This window comes from Neoarius graeffei, chromosome 2, assembly GCF_027579695.1.
Source record: "Neoarius graeffei isolate fNeoGra1 chromosome 2, fNeoGra1.pri, whole genome shotgun sequence".
NCBI classification, from domain to species: domain Eukaryota; kingdom Metazoa; phylum Chordata; class Actinopteri; order Siluriformes; family Ariidae; genus Neoarius; species Neoarius graeffei.
In genome coordinates this window covers 68,044,976-68,058,381 of record NC_083570.1, presented here as the reverse complement: position 1 = coordinate 68,058,381, position 13,406 = coordinate 68,044,976, and the positions used below count along the sequence as shown (strand labels likewise).

Sequence of the window (13,406 nt, the reverse complement as noted above, 5' to 3'; positions counted from 1 at the left end):
TCAAAATGGCGGAAAATCCTCAAGGCAGAATATGACGTCATAGGGTGCGATAGATTCGTCTTGACCCAAGGATTCCATAGGCAGTGGAATTTTGTTTCTAGCCAAAACGCATCATGAGATATGAGCCAAAAGACATTTTTCCTAGTTATAGCGCCCCCTAGCAGCCAATTTGTTCCAAATTCTTTGGGGTCCTTCATGGAGGGGTGGGGCATAAACCCACCAAGTTTCGTTAAGATACGCCAAAGGGCAGCCGAAATATGAGCACACTTCCTGTTTGGCGTCTGCGCCTCCAATTTTGATTGGCTGCCACGGCCAAACGCTTATGAAATTCTAAAAACCGGGTAAGTTTCTTGTGGAGCTTAGTCCAAAGTTGCCATCTACCAAGTTTGGGAGAAATTGGTCCAAAATTGAGGGAGGAGAAGCATTTTAATTGATTTTCACAAAATTCAAAATGGCGGGAAAACTATATGGGCGGAAAATGACGTCATGGGGTGCTTTGGATTCGTCTTGACCCAAGGATTCCAGGGATACCAAGTTTTTGAAAATCGGACCAATGGTTCAAAAGTTACAAGCAGAAATGTACCTGCAACTTTGACCTGCTGGTGGCGCTAGAGGGTTGGGGGTGGGGACCTAAAAATTGTTGTGGGGAATGCTGAGACTGTCTAGAATGTGTGTGCCAAATTTGAGCATTTTCCTATGTGTGGTTCTATGGGCTGCCATTGACATCCCATAGGAGAAGAAAGTTGAATAATAATAATAATAATAATAATAATAAGAAAACCGACAAACTCATTAGGGGCCTTCGCCAGCTTCGCTGCTTGGCCCCTAAATATAGCTGCAAGCAGCAATGCGGGGCCAAGCAGGATGACCCAGCCTAAGTTGCCATGGCAACAGAAAGAACTGACCAGGCAGACGGTTAGTCTAAAGTTACTATGTACCAAGTTTGGGAGAAATTGGTCAAAAATTGAGGGAGGAGAAGGATTTTAATAGATTTTCACAAATTTCAAAATGGTGGAAAATATATCTGGTGGAATATGACGCCATAGGGGGTGTTGGATTCGTTTTGAGGGACGGATTCCAGAGGCACTGGAATTTTGTTTCTACCCAAAACGCATCATGAGATATGAGCCAAAAATCATTTTTCCTATTTATAGCGCCCCCTAGCGGCCTATTTGGTCCAAATGTTTTGTGCTCCTTTGGGGTGGCATGTCGCATAAAGCCACCAAGTTTCGTTCAGATACGCCAAAGGATGGCCGAGATATGAGCACACTTCCTGTTTGGCGTCTGCCCAGCCAAATTTGATTGGCTGCCACGGCCAAACGCTTAGGAAATTCTAAAAACCGGGTAAGTTTCTTGTGCACCATCGTCCACAGTTGCTTTGAACCAAGTTTGGGAGAAATTGGTCAAAAATTCAGGGAGGAGAAGCATTTTAATTGATTTTCACATAATTCAAAATGGCGGAAAATCTACCAGGTGCAATATGACGAGACAGGGTGCGTTGGATTCGTTTTGACCCAACCATTCCAGCGATACTAAGATTTTGATGATCAGATGTATGCTTCAACAGTAACAACCAGAAATGTACCTGCGATTTTGACCTGTTGGTGGCGCTAGAGAGTTTGAGGTGGAGAGTTGAAATTTGGTGACAAGACCCTTGAGGGAGCCTAGAATCAGTCTGCCAAATTTGAAAACCTCCAGTCAGACGGTTCTATGGGTTGCCATAGAATTTCATTGATTTTAACAAAATTCAAAATGGCGGAAAATCCTCAAGGCAGAATATGACGTCATATGGTCCGATGGATTCGTCTTTCCCCATGGATTCCAGAGATAGTTGAATTTTGTTTCTACCCAAAACGCATCATGAGATATGAGCCAAAAGTCATTTTTCCTAGTTATAGCGCCCCCTAGCAGCCAATTTGTGCCAATTTTTTTGTGGCCCTTTGGGGAGGCGTGGGACATAATGCCACTAAGTTTCGTTAAGATATGCCAAAGGGCAGCCGAGATATGACCACACTTCCTGTTTCGCGTCTTCGCAGCCAAATTTGATTGGCTGCCACGGCCAAACGCTTATGAAATTCTAAAAACTGGGTAAGTTTCTTGTGAAGCTTAGTCCAAAGTTGCCATCGACCAAGGTTGGGAAAAATTGGTCAAAAATTGAGGGAGGAGAAGCATTTTAATTGATTTTCACAAAATTCAAAATGGCGGGAAAACTATATGGGCGGAAAATGACGTCATGGGGTGCTTTGGATTCGTCTTGACCCAAGGATTCCAGGGATACCAAGATTTTGAAAATCGGACATACGGTTCAAAAGTTACAAGCAGAAATGTACCTGCAACTTTGACCTGCTGGTGGCGCTAGAGGGTTGGGGCTGGGGACGTAAAAATTGTTGTGGGGAATGCTGAGACTGTCTAAAATGTGTGTGCCAAATTTGAGCATTTTCCTATGTGTGGCTCTATGGGCTGCCATTGACATCCCATAGGAGAAGAAAGTTGAATAATAAATATAGCTGCAAGCAGCAATCCGGGGCCAAGCAGGGTGACCCAGCCTAAGTTGCCATGGCAACAGAAAGAACTGACCAGGCAGACGGTCATAGGCACGCACAGGAAGTGTTTACAAGCAGGAATGTACCTCCAACCAGACGGTTAGAGGCATGCACGGCTTCACCGTCAAATTCGATTGACTGTGATGGCTGAAATTACTTCCAGTGTACTAGGTGTGTGTGTGTGTGTGTGTGTGTGTGTGTGTGTCTGTGCTAAAAGACTGCTGAGATATGAGCTCAATGATGTAAGAGCCAAAACACATTTTGGAAAGTTATAGCGCCCCCTAATGGCCAATGTGCACCAAATGTGGTATGGGCCATTTTGGAGGGGTGGTGCATAATCCCACCAAGTTTGGTTAAGAAAGGTCAAAGGGCTGCCGAGATATGAGCACACTTCCTGTTTCGCGTCTGCACAGCCAAATTTGATTGGCAGCCACGGCCAAACGCTTATGAAATTCGAAAAACCGGGTAAGTTTTTAGTGCAGCTTAGTCCAAAGTTGCCATCTACCAAGTTTGGAAGGAATTGGTCAAAAATTGAGGGAGGAGAAGCATTTTAATTGATTTTCACAAAATTCAAAATGGCGGAAAATATACCAGGCCGAATATGACGCCATAGGGTGCGTTGGATTCGGGTTGACCCAAGGATTCCAGCCATACTAAGATTTTGACGATCAGACATACGGTTCAAAAGTAACAAGCAGAAATGTACTTGCAACTTTGACCTGTTGTTGGCGCTAGAGAGTTTGAGATGCTGAGTTGAAATTTGCTGACAAGAACCGTGAGGCAGCCTAGAATCAGTGTGCCAAATTTGAAAACCTGTCGTCAGACGGTTCTATGGGTTTCCATAGAATTTCATTGATTTTAACAAAATTCAAAATGGCGGAAAATCCTCAAGGCAGAATATGACGTCATAGGGTGCGATAGATTCGACTTGACCCAAGGATTCCATAGGCAGTGGAATTTTGTTTCTAGCCAAAACGCATCATGAGATATGAGCCAAAAGACATTTTTCCTAGTTATAGCGCCCCCTAGCAGCCAATTTGTTCCAAATTTTTTGGGGTCCTTCAGCGAGGGGTATCGCATAAACTCACCAAGTTTCGTTAAGATACGCCAAAGGCCGGCCGAAATATGAGCACACTTCCTGTTTGGCGTCTGCTCCTCCAATTTTGATTGGCTGCCACGGCCAAACGCTTATGAAATTCTAAAAACCGGGTAAGTTTCTTGTGCAGCTTAGTCCAAAGTTGCCATCTACCAAGTTTGGGAGAAATTGGTCCAAAATTGAGGGAGGAGAAGCATTTTAAGTGATTTTCACAAAATTCAAAATGGCGGGAAAACTATATGGGCGGAAAATGACGTCATGGGGTGCTTTGGATTCGTCTTGACCCAAGGATTCCAGGGATACCAAGTTTTTGAAAATCGGACCAACGGTTCAAAAGTTACAAGCAGAAATGTACCTGCAACTTTGACCTGCTGGTGGCGCTAGAGGGTTGGGGCTGGGGACCTAAAAATTGTTGTGGGGAATGCTGAGACTGTCTCGAATGTGTGTGCCAAATTTGAGCATTTTCCTATGTGTGGTTCTATGGGCTGCCATTGACTTCCCATAGGAGAAGAAAGTTGAATAATAATAATAATAATAATAAATATAGCTGCAAGCAGCAATGCGGGGCCAAGCAGTGTGACCCAGCCTAAGTTGCCATGGCAACAGAAAGAACTGACCAGGCAGACGGTCATAGGCACGCACAGGAAGTGTTTACAAGCAGAAATGTACCTCCAACCAGATGGTTAGAGGCATGCACGGCTTCACCGTCAAATTCGATTGACTGTGATGGCTGAAATTACTTCAAGTGTACTAGGTGTGTGTGTGTGTGTGTGTGTGTGTGTGTGTGTGTGTGTGTGTGCTAAAAGACTGCTGAGATATGAGCTCAATTATATGTGAGCCAAAACACATTTTGGAAAGTTATAGCGCCCCCTAATGGCCAAAGTGCACCAAATGTGGTATGGGCACTTATGGAGGGGTGGGGCATAATCCCACCAAGTTTGGTTAAGAAAGATCAAAGGGCTGCCGAGATATGAGCACACGTCCTGTTTCGCGTCTGCACATCCAAGTTTGATTGGCAGCCACGGCCAAACGCTTATGAAATTCGAAAAACCGGGTAAGTTTCTTGTGCACCTTAGTGCAACGTTGCCATCTACCAAGTTTGGAAGGAATTGGTCAAAAATTGAGGGAGGAGAAGCATTTTAATTGATTTTCACATAATTCAAAATGGCGGAAAATATACAAGGCGGAATATGACGGCATAGGATGCGTTGGATTCGTTTTGACCCAAGGATTCCAGCGATACACAGATTTTGACGATCAGACATACGGTTCAAAAGTAACAAGCAGAAATGTACATGCAACTTTGGCCTGTTGTTGGCGCTAGAGAGTTTGAGGTGGTGAGTTGAAATTTGCTGACAAGAACCTTGAGCCAGCCTAGAATCAGTGTGCCAAATTTGAAAACCTGTCGTCAGACGGTTCTATGGGTTTCCATAGAATTTCATTGATTTTAACAAAATTCAAAATGGCGGAAAATCCTCAAGGCAGAATATGACGTCATAGGGTGCGATAGATTCGTCTTGACCCAAGGATTCCATAGGCAGTGGAATTTTGTTTCTAGCCAAAACGCATCATGAGATATGAGCCAAAAGACATTTTTCCTAGTTATAGCGCCCCCTAGCAGCCAATTTGTTCCAAATTCTTTGGGGTCCTTCATGGAGGGGTGGGGCATAAACCCACCCAGTTTCGTTAAGATACGCCAAAGGCCGGCCGAAATATGAGCACACTTCCTGTTTGGCGTCTGCGCCTCCAATTTTGATTGGCTGCCACGGCCAAACGCTTATGAAATTCTAAAAACCGGGTAAGTTTCTTGTGGAGCTTAGTCCAAAGTTGCCATCTACCAAGTTTGGGAGAAATTGGTCCAAAATTGAGGGAGGAGAAGCATTTTAAGTGATTTTCACAAAATTCAAAATGGCGGGAAAACTATATGGGCGGAAAATGACGTCATGGGGTGCTTTGGATTCGTCTTGACCCAAGGATTCCAGGGATACCAAGTTTTTGAAAATCGGACCAACGGTTCAAAAGTTACAAGCAGAAATGTACCTGCAACTTTGACCTGCTGGTGGCGCTAGAGGGTTGGGGGTGGGGACCTAAAAATTGTTGTGGGGAATGCTGAGACTGTCTAGAATGTGTGTGCCAAATTTGAGCATTTTCCTATGTGTGGTTCTATGGGCTGCCATTGACATCCCATAGGAGAAGAAAGTTGAATAATAATAATAATAATAATAATAATAAGAAAACCGACAAACTCATTAGGGGCCTTCGCCAGCTTCGCTGCTTGGCCCCTAATAATAAGAAAACCGACAAACTCATTAGGGGCCTTCGCCAGCTTCGCTGCTTGGCCCCTAAATATAGCTGCAAGCAGCAATGTGGGGCCAAGCAGGGTGACCCAGCCTAAGTTGCCATGGCAACAGAAAGAACTGACCAGGCAGACGGTCATAGGCACGCACAGGAAGTGTTTACAAGCAGAAATGTACCTCCAACCAGATGGTTAGAGGCATGAACGGCTTCACCGTCAAATTCGATTGACTGTGATGGTTGAAATTACTTCAAGTGTACTAGGTGTGTGTGTGTGTGTGTGTGTGCTAAAAGACTGCTGAGATATGAGCTCAATTAAATATGAGCCAAAACACATTTTGGAAAGTTATAGCGCCCCCTAATGGCCAAAGTGCACCAAATGTGGTATGGGCACTTATGGAGGGGTGGGGCATAATCCCACCAAGTTTGGTTAAGAAAGATCAAAGGGCTGCCGAGATATGAGCACACGTCCTGTTTCGCGTCTGCACATCCAAGTTTGATTGGCAGCCACGGCCAAACGCTTAAGAAATTCGAAAAACCGGGTAAGTTTTTTGTGCAGCTTAGTGCAACGTTGCCATCTACCAAGTTTGGAAGGAATTGGTCAAAAATTGAGGGAGGAGAAGCATTTTACTTGATTTTCACATAATTCAAAATGTCGGAAAATATACAAGGCGGAATATGACCGCATAGGATGCGTTGGATTCGTTTTGACCCAAGGATTCCAGCGATACACAGATTTTGACGATCAGACAAACGGTTCAAAAGTAACAAGCAGAAATGTACATGCAACTTTGGCCTGTTGTTGGCGCTAGAGAGTTTGAGGTGGTGAGTTGAAATTTGCTGACAAGAACCTTGAGCCAGCCTATAATCAGTGTGCCAAATTTGAAAACCTGTCGTCAGACGGTTCTATGGGTTTCCATAGAATTTCATTGATTTTAACAAAATTCAAAATGGCGGAAAATCCTCAAGGCAGAATATGACCTCATAGGGTGCGCTAGATTCGTCTTGACCCAAGGATTCCATAGGCAGTGGAATTTTGTTTCTAGCCAAAAGGCATCATGAGATATGAGCCAAAAGACATTTTTCCTAGTTATAGCGCCCCCTAGCAGCCAATTTGTTCCAAATTCTTTCGGGTCCTTCATGGAGGGGTGGGGCATAATCCCACCAAGTTTCGTTAAGATACGCCAAAGGGCGGCCGAAATATGAGCACACTTCCTGTTTGGCGTCTGCGCCTCCAATTTTGATTGGCTGCCACGGCCAAACGCTTATGAAATTCTAAAAACCGTGTAAGTTTCTTGTGGAGCTTAGTCCAAAGTTGCCATCTACCAAGTTTGGGAGAAATTGGTCCAAAATTGAGGGAGGAGAAGCATTTTAATTGATTTTCACAAAATTCAAAATGGCGGGAAAACTATATGGGCGGAAAATGACGTCATGGGGTGCTTTGGATTCGTCTTGACCCAAGGATTCCAGGGATACCAAGTTTTTGAAAATCGGACCAACGGTTCAAAAGTTACAAGCAGAAATGTACCTGCAACTTTGACCTGCTGGTGGCGCTAGAGGGTTGGGGGTGGGGACCTAAAAATTGTTGTGGGGAATGCTGAGACTGTCTAGAATGTGTGTGCCAAATTTGAGCATTTTCCTATGTGTGGTTCTATGGGCTGCCATTGACATCCCATAGGAGAAGAAAGTTGAATAATAATAATAATAATAATAATAATAAGAAAACCGACAAACTCATTAGGGGCCTTCGCCAGCTTCGCTGCTTGGCCCCTAATAATAAGAAAACCGACAAACTCATTAGGGGCCTTCGCCAGCTTCGCTGCTTGGCCCCTAAATATAGCTGCAAGCAGCAATGTGGGGCCAAGCAGGGTGACCCAGCCTAAGTTGCCATGGCAACAGAAAGAACTGACCAGGCAGACGGTCATAGGCACGCACAGGAAGTGTTTACAAGCAGAAATGTACCTCCAACCAGATGGTTAGAGGCATGAACGGCTTCACCGTCAAATTCGATTGACTGTGATGGTTGAAATTACTTCAAGTGTACTAGGTGTGTGTGTGTGTGTGTGTGTGCTAAAAGACTGCTGAGATATGAGCTCAATTAAATATGAGCCAAAACACATTTTGGAAAGTTATAGCGCCCCCTAATGGCCAAAGTGCACCAAATGTGGTATGGGCACTTATGGAGGGGTGGGGCATAATCCCACCAAGTTTGGTTAAGAAAGATCAAAGGGCTGCCGAGATATGAGCACACGTCCTGTTTCGCGTCTGCACATCCAAGTTTGATTGGCAGCCACGGCCAAACGCTTAAGAAATTCGAAAAACCGGGTAAGTTTTTTGTGCAGCTTAGTGCAACGTTGCCATCTACCAAGTTTGGAAGGAATTGGTCAAAAATTGAGGGAGGAGAAGCATTTTACTTGATTTTCACATAATTCAAAATGTCGGAAAATATACAAGGCGGAATATGACCGAATAGGATGCGTTGGATTCGTTTTGACCCAAGGATTCCAGCGATACACAGATTTTGACGATCAGACAAACGGTTCAAAAGTAACAAGCAGAAATGTACATGCAACTTTGGCCTGTTGTTGGCGCTAGAGAGTTTGAGGTGGTGAGTTGAAATTTGCTGACAAGAACCTTGAGCCAGCCTATAATCAGTGTGCCAAATTTGAAAACCTGTCGTCAGACGGTTCTATGGGTTTCCATAGAATTTCATTGATTTTAACAAAATTCAAAATGGCGGAAAATCCTCAAGGCAGAATATGACCTCATAGGGTGCGCTAGATTCGTCTTGACCCAAGGATTCCATAGGCAGTGGAATTTTGTTTCTAGCCAAAAGGCATCATGAGATATGAGCCAAAAGACATTTTTCCTAGTTATAGCGCCCCCTAGCAGCCAATTTGTTCCAAATTCTTTCGGGTCCTTCATGGAGGGGTGGGGCATAATCCCACCAAGTTTCGTTAAGATACGCCAAAGGGCGGCCGAAATATGAGCACACTTCCTGTTTGGCGTCTGCGCCTCCAATTTTGATTGGCTGCCACGGCCAAACGCTTATGAAATTCTAAAAACCGTGTAAGTTTCTTGTGGAGCTTAGTCCAAAGTTGCCATCTACCAAGTTTGGGAGAAATTGGTCCAAAATTGAGGGAGGAGAAGCATTTTAATTGATTTTCACAAAATTCAAAATGGCGGGAAAACTATATGGGCGGAAAATGACGTCATGGGGTGCTTTGGATTCGTCTTGACCCAAGGATTCCAGGGATACCAAGTTTTTGAAAATCGGACCAACGGTTCAAAAGTTACAAGCAGAAATGTACCTGCAACTTTGACCTGCTGGTGGCGCTAGAGGGTTGGGGGTGGGGACCTAAAAATTGTTGTGGGGAATGCTGAGACTGTCTCGAATGTGTGTGCCAAATTTGAGCATTTTCCTATGTGTGGTTCTATGGGCTGCCATTGACATCCCATAGGAGAAGAAAGTTGAATAATAATAATAATAATAATAATAATAAGAAAACCGACAAACTCATTAGGGGCCTTCGCCAGCTTCGCTGCTTGGCCCCTAAATATAGCTGCAAGCAGCAATGAGGGGGCCAAGCAGGCTATGAGCCTAGTCGTCAGGCTCGCAGAATGCATTTGGGCCAGACAGATGGTCACGAGCACACACAAGAAGTTTCATGTCGATATACCATCGTTTGACTGAGATACAAGGTCATTTGTTGTTCGGCGGCTTCATCATCAAATTCGATTGACTGTGATGGCTGAAATTACTTCAAGTGTACTTGGTGTGTATGTGTGTGTGTGTGTGTGTGTGTGTGCTAGAAGACTGCTGACATATGAGCTCAATGACATATGAGCCAAAATATATTTTGTATAGTTATAGCGCCCCCTAATGGCCAATGTGCACCAAATTTGGTAGGAGAGCTTGCGGAGGGGTGGGGCATAATCCCACCAAGGTTGGTTAAGAAATGTCAAAGGGCTGCCGAGATATGAGCTCACATCCTGTTTGACATCTTCGCAGCTGAGTTTCATTGGCTGCTGCGGCCAAACAGTTTAAAAATTTCAAAAGACTGAGGATAAATTTTGTGCGGCTTGGTGCAATGATGCTATCAACCAAGTCTGGGCAAATTTGGTCAAAAATTGAGGGAGGAGTAGCAATTTACATGATTTTAACAAATTTCAAAATGGCGGAAAATCTACCAGGTGCAATATGACGAGATAGGATAGGTTGGATTCGGTTTGACCGATGGATTCCAGCAATACTAAGATTTTGACAATCAGCCGTACGGTTCAAAAGTAACAAGCAGAAATGAACTTCCAACTTTGTCCTGTTGGTGGCGCTAGAGAGTTTGAGGCGGTGAGTTGAAATTTGCTGACAAGAACCTTGAGCGAGCCTAGAATCAGTGTGCCAAATTTCTCAACCTCTCGTCTGACGGTTCTATGGGTTGCCATAGAATTTCATTGATTTTAACAAAATTCAAAATGGCGGAAAATCCTCAAGGCTGAATATGACGTGATAGGGTGCGATGGATTCGGCTTGAACCAAGGATTCCAGAGATCGTGGAATTTTGTTTTTAGCCCAAACGCATCATGAGATATGAGCCAAAATTCATTTTTGCTAGTTATAGCGCCCCCTAGCGGCCAAGTTGGTCCACGTTTTTTGGGCACCTTTCTGGTGGTGTCTGTCATAATGCCACCAAGTTTCGTTAAGATCTGCCAAAGGGCGGCCGAGATGTGAGCACACATCCTCTTTCGCGTCTGTGCAGCCAAATTTGATTGGCTGCCACAGCCAAACGCTTATGAAATTCGAAAATCCGTGTAAGATTCTTGTGCAGTTTCCTCCACCGTTGCTATGGACCAAATTTGGGAGAAAATGGTCAAAAACTGAGGGAGGAGTAGCATTTTAATTGATTTTCACATAATTCAAAATGGCGGAAAATCTACCAGGTGCAATATGACGAAACAGGGCGCGTTGGATTCATTTTGACCCAAGCATTCCAGAGATACTAAGCTTTTGACGATCAGACGTATGGTTCAAAAGTAACAACCAGAAATGTACCTGCGAATTTGACCTGTTGGTGGCGCTAGAGAGTTTGAGGTGGTGAGTTGAAATTTGGTCACAAGACCCTTGAGGGTGCCTAGAATCAGTCTGCCAAATTTGAAAACCTCTAGTCATACGGTTCTATGGGTTGCCATCGAATTTCTTTGATTTTAACAAAATTCAAAATGGCGGAAAATCCTCAAGTCAGAATATGACGGCATAGGGTGCGATGCATTCGTCTTGACCCATGGATTCCAGAGATAGTGGAATTTTGTTTCTACCCAAAACGCATCATGAGATATGAGCCAAAAGACATTTTTCCTAGTTATAGCGCCCCCTAGCAGCCAATTTGTTCCAAATTTTTTGTTGCCCTTTGGGGAGGGGTGCTGCATAAAGCCACCAAGTTTCGTTAAGATAGGCCAAAGGGTGGCCGAGAAATGAGCACACTTCCTGTTTTGCATCTGCAAGCCAAATTTGATTGGCTGCCACAGCCAAACGCTTAGGAAATTCTAATTACCGGGTAAGATTCTTGTGCAGATTAGTCCCCAGTTGCCATCTACCAAGCTTGGGAGAAATTGTTCAAAAATTGAGGGAGAAGAAGCATTTTAATTGATTTTCACATAATTCAAAATGGCGGAAAATCTACTGGGTGGAATATGACGAGACAGGGCGCGTTGGAGTCGCTGTGACACAAGCATTCCAGCGATACTAAGATTTTGATGATCAGACGTATGGTTCAAAAGTAACAAGCAGAAATGTACCTGCAACTTTGACCTGTTGGTGGCGCTAGAGAGTTTGAGGTGCTGAGTTGAAATTTGGTGAGAAGATCCTTGAGGCAGCCTAGAATCAGTTTGCCAAGTTTAAAAACCTCTAGTCAGATGGTTCTATGCGTTGCCATAGAATTTCATTGATTTTAACAAAATTCAAAATGGCGGAAAATCCTCAAGGCAGAATATGACGTCATAGGGTGCGATGGATTCGTCTTGACCCATGGATTCCAGAGATAGTTGAATTTTCTTTCTAGCCAAAACGCATCATGAGATATGAGCCAAAAGGCATTTTTCCTAGTTATAGCGCCCCCTAGCGTCCAATTTGGTCCAAATTTGTTGTGGCCCTTTGGGAAGGGGTTTTGCATAATGCCACCAAGTTTCGTCAAGATTGGCCAAAGGGCCACCGAGATATGAGTGCACTTCCTGTTTTGCGTCTGCGCAGCCAAATTTGATTGGCTGCCACGGCCAAACGCTTGTGAAATTCAAATCACCGGGTATAACTTTTGTGCAGGTTAGTCCAATTATGCTATCTTCCAAGTTTGGGAGAAATTGGTAAAAAATTGAGGGAGTTGAAACATTTTAATTGATTTTCACAAAATTCAAAATGGCGGGAAAAGTATATGGCGGAAAATGACGTCATGGGGTGCCTTGGATTCGTCTTGGCCCAAGGATTCCAGGGATACCAAGTTTTTGAAAATCAGACCAACGGTTCAAAAGTTACAAGCAGAAATGTACCTGCGACTTTGAGCTGTTGGTGGCGCTAGAGGGTTTGAGGTAGAGGCCTGAAATTTGCTGAGAGGAATGTTGAGAGTGTCTAGAATCAGTGTGCCAAATTTCACAACTTTTTACCAGACGGTTCTATGGGCTGCCATAGACTTGCAGAGGCGGAAGTGGACTGAATAATAATAATAATAATAATAATAATAATAATAATAAGAAACAATAGAATCACTATGGGTGCCTTCGCAGCTTCGCTGCTTGGCCCCCAAATATAGCTGCAAGCAGCAATGCGGGGCCAAGCAGTGTGACCCAGCCTAAGTTGCCATGGCAACAGAAAGAACTGACCAGGCAGACGGTCATAGGCACGCACAGGAAGTGTTTACAAGCAGAAATGTACCTCCAACCAGATGGTTAGAGGCATGCACGGCTTCACCGTCAAATTCGATTGACTGTGATGGCTGAAATTACTTCAAGTGTACTAGGTGTGTGTCTGTGTGTGCTAAAAGACTGCTGAGATATGAGCTCAATGATATATGAGCCAAAAGACATTTTGGAAAGTTATAGCGCCCCCTAATGGCCAATGTGCACCAAATCTGGTAAGGGCCCTTGTGGACGGGTGAGACACAATCCCACCAAGTTTGGTTAAGAAAGGTCAAAGGGCTGCCGAGATATGAGCACACTTCCTGTTTTGCGTCTGCACAGCCAAATTTGATTGGCAGCCACGGCCAAACGCTTATGAATTTCTAAAAACCGGGTAAGTTTTTTGTGCAGCTTAGTCCAAAGTTGCCATCTACCAAGTTTGGAAGGAATTGGTCAAAAATTGAGGGAGGAGAAGCATTTTAATTGATTTTCACAAAATTCAAAATGGCGGAAAATATACCAGGCGGAATATGACGCTATAGGGGGCATTGGACTCGTTTTGACCCAAGTATTCCAGCGATCCTAAGATA

The 13,406-nt window shown here is 44.1% G+C and overlaps 1 protein-coding gene across 1 annotated transcript in view; it reads left to right on the top strand.

Annotated features, from left to right (window-relative positions):
• wasla (WASP like actin nucleation promoting factor a) overlaps positions 1–13,406 on the top strand; it is a 140,276-nt gene that overhangs the window by 44,588 nt on the left and 82,282 nt on the right. The gene's annotated exons all lie outside the window — the stretch shown is intronic.